Here is a 6,890-nt window from a genome sequence, read left to right on the forward strand (position 1 = left end):
GAGAGGTAGTGGGAATAGTGACTATCATAACTTTGCCCCAAAGAGTGTTTCTTCAGTGTGGGTCAAGAAGAATAGGTGAAATGAAAACAATAGACTTCCCTTTGCATCCTGTCAGTAAAACTATAATTGACAATGCTGTGAAAACTACCTGTCTCTTAGGTGGAAAACATTTCCAAAATAAAACCTATACTTTTCAGGCAGTACTATTTCCTATAAGGGCAACTAGTCTATTGAGCCTGCTTTGTTCATTTTTGTTTTATGGTGGAGTAGGATAATGGAAATATAACTCTTGAGCCCAGCCTTGTAACATGCTGAGCCAGCTTCTCACAGGGCCTAAGCTACTCCTAGGTATGTGGTAGATTAAGCACTTACTTTTTTTCAGGCCTCCAAGCTCTGCTGACATGGCTGTTTAATAAGTCCTTCCTTGGGAACCTAAAAATGGGAACTCCTGATATACTGCCTAACAGTGCATTTTAGGCCCCAGGAGAATCTACCTTTTTTCCCCCTTGCCATAAGAGAGATAAATTAAAACAAATAGTTCTTCAAATTTATTTCAGTCCTAAATGCTAACCCCTGGGATGTGCAGAGATTATATTCACATTCAGACAAACTAATCACAATCAACAGTTCCTCTTATTACTTTTGATCCTTAGCTGGCTTTCCTGCTGTGGGCTCAGCCCTAATCCATACAATGTGACCCTTTGCCTTTGTAGCTCCTGTTGTTCTGTAAGGGAGATGAAGTCACCAACACTGCACTGCAGGAATTTCTGTTCCATGTGGAGAAGTGCCTTTGCTGTAAGATCCTTCTAATATTTTACTTCAGTGGGAGGGAGAAAGAATCAGTGATAATTTTTGTGACACTATGAATTTGCTAATAGCCTAATGAAAGTTAAAAGAAAAGTATAATAATTAAGGGAATTATAAGTTTGAATAGAAAAAAGAATTGAAGGAGTGAAATATTTTGGTTTGGATAAATGAAGTTTCTTTACTTAGAAGTGGAAATAAAATTTTACAATCCTTGAAGAAGATGTGTCTATTCAAAGTGGATTTTGCTAGCAGAATTGAAAAAAACATTGAAGTTGACTAGTGGTGTATATCAGCATCTTTAATTTTAGTTAGTGGAAAGAACACAACCCTAGATTTAAGGATCTGAGTTTTTACTTAGTTTTTTCTTTTTTTTTTTTTCTTTTTCTTTATTGCTAGCTATGTGATCTCTTCTCAATCACTCACTTCTTCCTTTCTGGGCCTCTGTTATTATGCATAAAATAAGGAATTTGAGGATGATTTCATAGGTCACTTTATGTTTTACCATATGGCAATTCTGTAATATGTGAATTTTTTTTTATTGTGGTCATTATTGCTGACCACCAATTATTCTTAGTACTCTGTCTTCTAGGATTTTTCCAACATTCTTGTAGTTGAGTGGAACCCTGTGATTAGTTTTTGTAAATTAGAGCTTCTGTAAAAATTTCTGTAAACTGAAGTGATATGTGTCACTTCTGAGTCAGAGTATCCATTTGCCAGTGTCAGATCCTCCATAAATATCTTTCTCTTTGACTATTAGAAAACTCAAGATTAAGGCTACACTGTCAGCTTCGGTCTTGGAGGTATTACAATGAATTGTACATGACGGCTACACAATAGACATGTAACATGAGTGAACAATAAACATTTATGTTGCTAACACACTGAGTTTTGGGTCTTGTTTGGTATTGCAGCATAATCTAGCTTGTCTTTACTGATATAACTGTCTCCCATGTTAAACTATAAATCTTCTAATAAGAGTATGGTGTTGCTTACAATCTTTGCAGATTTTCACCCTGCAACTGAGATGTTAAACAATGTCTTTATTGACTTTTCAGGAGAATTTTTTGACAGTAACTGAGGCATAATAGAGAAAGAGGAGGTAAGAATTATTTTTAAACTGTCTTAGGTCTAATAAAATTAGTGGGTCTATAATACATAGGTCTCAATTAAGCAAAAATTTTTAAAAAAGTTAATACATTTGAACATTGAATGATATAATATTTTATTTCTAGTTATACTAAACACACAGATGCAATTAATAGTTGATGTTCTTTAGTAATTTACACATTTTGGTTAAAATAAATCAACTGTTTTATAAGGTAATAGGCAGCATAGAGATTTAATAATGCAAAATGCACCTACTATGTGCTAACATATGTTAAGATGCTGTAGATACATTAACAAGTGAGGTATATTCTGTCACTACAGAGTTCATAATTAAGCAGTTTAAAAGGTATGTAGAAATATGTGAAAGATAGTTAGATACCCTATGTCTATTCAATGAAAAGTAATGCCAAAGATTAATTTTACAAATTGTAGCAATCGACCAGTGATTAAGCCAATACAATGGTAGGCAACTAGCTTGATTTTTCCTCCACAGGAGATTAATTCACTGTATTGCTTCATCAACCATTTTTTAATATAAAATTGATTGCAAAATTTAAAATAGGAAAAATGAAATCAACATGTCCAGCAATAGAGAACAAATTAAATTAAAGCAACTGAACATATATAGAGGTATGTTTATTGACATAGATGTTTATATATTAATTGAAAAATCTAAGGAACAATGTTATGCACAGTATTATACTAATTCTGTAAAAAAAAAAAAAAAGGTACATGTATTCAAAGAAAATTCTGGAACAATGCCAAATATCATCTGTGATTAATTCTCTGTGGAGACTTTATGGTTGAGTCTTACATTCCCATTTTATGTATTTTTACATAATGAGGTATTCAGTCATTTGAAAAAAATCTACTTGTGTATTGTTTGTATAACAGTAATATAATAATAATAATCTACTTATCCATCATGTCTAATGTCCGATAATCTCCTTCTATCCAATGTTTCCTTCAGCAGCTTTTATTTCTTGGACTGGTATGGGGAAATCAAATTTGATTCCTCATCCTGGTTCCAGGTCTTCCACAAAAGCTCTTCCATAAAACTCCTGTAGATAATGTCCAGTCTTTGTATTTTTTTGACAAATATTTAGTGTGTACCTACTATTCAGTATTCAGGCCCTAATTTAGGCATTGGGAATAAAAGCTATTTCAGCTTGGTTAAGATCACCAGTTTCACTACTTGATTGCCTGTTCTGACACTTAGTAGCTTTGTGATTTGCACAAGTTACAACCAGTATGTTTTTAGTGTCATTAGACATAGCTTTATTTTTTACCCTTGATGCAATAACATTTTTTTTTTTCTTAAAAGTCTCACATTACCACTGGACTTTCATCAAGATTTGGTTTCACCAAATACCACATCTGAGGAGATGACTATAATCCCAGTAAGGCATGTTATCATGAAGAAGTAACTTAACCTATACTGGCTTTAGTTTTTCAAATTGTAAAATGAGGATGTTGGAGTATTTAGTCTTTAAGGATCTTTTAATTCTAAAATCCTATGATTATAAAGTTCTGTTTATCCTTTCAGTGGAGGGAAAGTAAATAAGACCCTGGACTAATTGAGAAGGAGAAAATAAATCTTTATTTGTCAATAATCCCTTGAGTGATTCTTGATAATTACACACTATAGAGTGAGGATTTGTGGATTATCCACTGCACATTTGCAAATCACGGCCTGTTTAACTCCTTGTTACATCTCAGTATTCTGAATCAGTTGCCATTATTATCTATCTAGGAAATTCCCACAAGATAACACTGTACCAAATATAATCAAGAAGAGGAACTTCTAAGCAAACACACACACACACACACATTCACACGCACACACACAAACAATCTAAAGGATTTGGGGTAATCTGCCTTACTGTTTCTTTTGTTCATATAATGCTTTAATAATTTACAGTTTTATTCCATAGAATTTCTTGTAATTGATCACTTCTAAGAAAATCTGTGTTTGAATAAGCAAATAGACATTTGTTTATATCAATCTGTCCCTCCCTTTAGAATCTGGTCAAAATCTCAACACAATCATTTAAGTCCTAGTGAATGAAATTGGTTGATTTTTGAAAGCCTGCTGTGCCACCCTGTGGATAAATGATGGCATCAGTGGACTATGTGAGAGTATTTCATAAACTATTCAGGAAATATGTTGAAATGTGAATCCTTTTAACTTGTGAAGTTTTAATTCAAGGTTTTGTTTCCCAGGCCAAATATAAGATCAGAATAAATGTCACAATGTCCTGATTTGTCTTCTTAAAATAATAATTGAAGAATAGACCATTTGCTACTAATATCTTATGCTGGGTAGTAATATAAAATGCACACCCCTAAAAATTACCACATCAAGCGTTTCCACTTTAATAGTATACAAAGAGTGCCATTTGGAGCAGCTGAGATTCAGTGACAGATTTGTGACTACTGGTTCCTGTTATCCCTATGTGAGCTATCAGTAATTCCTACAAATAACTAAAATTTTCTTGCTTTGAGGATAATTAAGTAATATACATATAATTATTTGGTAGAGGTTTTAAAATCAAACTCAAACTATTTACAGTGGACTGGTACATTCCATATCCTGAATGATGTTCCCACTGAAACACCTAAAAATGTTGAATAAAAAAAAACTAATGATTCAATAAATTGGAAAGTAAGAGATGCTCTGAGATCAGGCAGTAAGTGAAAATGGGACTCACAGAAAGGATATCTGGGCCTTAAAGTTAACTTGCACCTTAGAGATATTTCTAAACCTAAAATCTTTGACTTTCATGTTTTCTTAGGATAAGACATAAGGGTGGGAGGCTGAAAACAAACAGAGAGTCTGTCAAAGTTAGAAATTTTAATCAGATACTCCAGGGAGAGAAAAAGAGATAACAATGTATTAAAGGTTAAAACCTAATGGATATAATAATACCAGAATGAATTAGCTATGGGTTATATGAAGACTATATTTTGTTTGTAAATTTTCTATAAATCTAAAACTATTCTAAAATAAAATATTTACAAAAAAACAGTGGGCAATTAAAGCATAATAGAAATGGCTGATATAAGAATAAGTGAATTAGAAGACTGATCTACAAGAATTATGTAGAACAGATATGGAGAAATAAAAAGGTAAAAGAAAATGAGCAATATTTTAAGAGATGTGGTGGATAGTGGGAGAAGCTTGAAAATTTGTCAGTTTGGAAATTTGAAAAGGAAGAGTAGTAATAATGGGAAAAAGCATATATTTGTATAAAAAATGTTATTGAATTTATGAAAGCAGTACACTGATTCAGGAAACCAAATAAATCCCACACAGGTTAAATAAAAAAAAATGATCTGGATCTATATACATTATGTTAAAGCTGCAGATAACCAAATGCAAAGGCTTAAAAGTAACCAGAAATAAGAAGTAGATTACATTCAAAGAAAAAAAATGATAATGTGAAAGATGATAACATTTTCAGTGGAAAAACATAAGAGAATGAAATAATAGCTTCAATGAATAAGTAAAAACAAAAGAAACAGAAACAATGACAAAACAAATAATAAAATATCAACAAATATATAGCTATCACTAATTACTCTAAATGTAAATGGAATGAATGTTCCCATCAAAAGACATAGGGTGACCTTCAACGCCATCCCGATCAAAATACCAATGGCATTTTTCAAAGTGTTGGAACAAACAATCTTAAAATTTGTATGGAATCAGAAAAGACCCCGAATCACCAAGGAAATGTTGAAAAGGAAAAACAAAGCTAGGGGCATCACATTGCCTGATTTCAAGCTATATTACAAAGCTGTGATCACCAAGACAGCATGGTACTGGCACAAAAACAGACATATAGACCAATGGAACAGAATAGAGAGCCCAGATATGGACCCTCAACTCTATGGTCAAACAATCTTCAACAAAGCAGAAAAAACATGCAATGGAAAAAAGACAGTCTCTTCAGTAAATGGTGCTGGGAAAATTGGACAGCCACATGCAGAAGAATGAAACTGGACCATTCTCTTACACCATAAACAAAGCTAAACTCAAAATGAATGAAAGACCTCAATGTGAGACAGGAATACATCAAAATCCTAGAGAAGAACATAGTCAGTAACCTCTTAGACATCAGCCACAGTAACTTCTTTCAAGACACATCTCCAAAGGCAAGGGAAACAAAAGCAAAAATGAACTTTTGGGACTTCATCAAGATAAAAACTTCTCCACAGCAAAGGAAACAGTCAACAAAACAAAGAGGCAACCCACAGAATGGGAGAAGATATTTGCAAATGACACTACAGATAAAGGGCTGATATCCAAGATCTATAAAGAACTTCTCAAACTCAACACCCAAAAAACAATAATCAAATCAGAAAATGGGCAGAAGACATGACTAGACACTTCTCCAAAAAAGACATACAAATGGCTAACAGACACATGAAAAAACGTTCATCATCTTTAGCCATCAGGGAGATTTAAATCATAACCACATTGAGATACCACCTTACACCAGTTAGAATGGCAAAACATTGACACAGCAAGAAACAACAAATGTTGGAGAGGTTGTGGAGAAAGGGGAACCCTCTTACACTGTTGGTGGGCATGCAAGTTGGTACAGCCACTTTGGAAAACAGTGTGGAGGTTCCTCAAAAAATTAAAAATAGAGCTACCTTATGACCCAGCAATTGCACTCCAAAGACACAGATGTAGTGAAAAGAAGGGCCATATGCACCCCAATGTTCATAGCAGCAATGTCCACAATAACCAAACTGTGGAAGGAGCCAAGCTGCCCTTCAACAAATGAATGGATAAAGAAGATGTAGTCCCTATATACAATGGAATATTACTCAGCCATCAGAAAGGATGAATACACAACTTTTACAGCAACATGGATGGGACTGGAGGAGATTATGCTACGTGAAATAAGTCAAGCAGAGAAAGTCAATTATCATATGGTTTCACTTATTTGTTGGACATAAGGAAT

This window comes from Phoca vitulina, unplaced genomic scaffold (assembly GCF_004348235.1).
Source record: "Phoca vitulina isolate PV1807 unplaced genomic scaffold, GSC_HSeal_1.0 scaffold57, whole genome shotgun sequence".
NCBI lineage: Eukaryota > Metazoa > Chordata > Mammalia > Carnivora > Phocidae > Phoca > Phoca vitulina.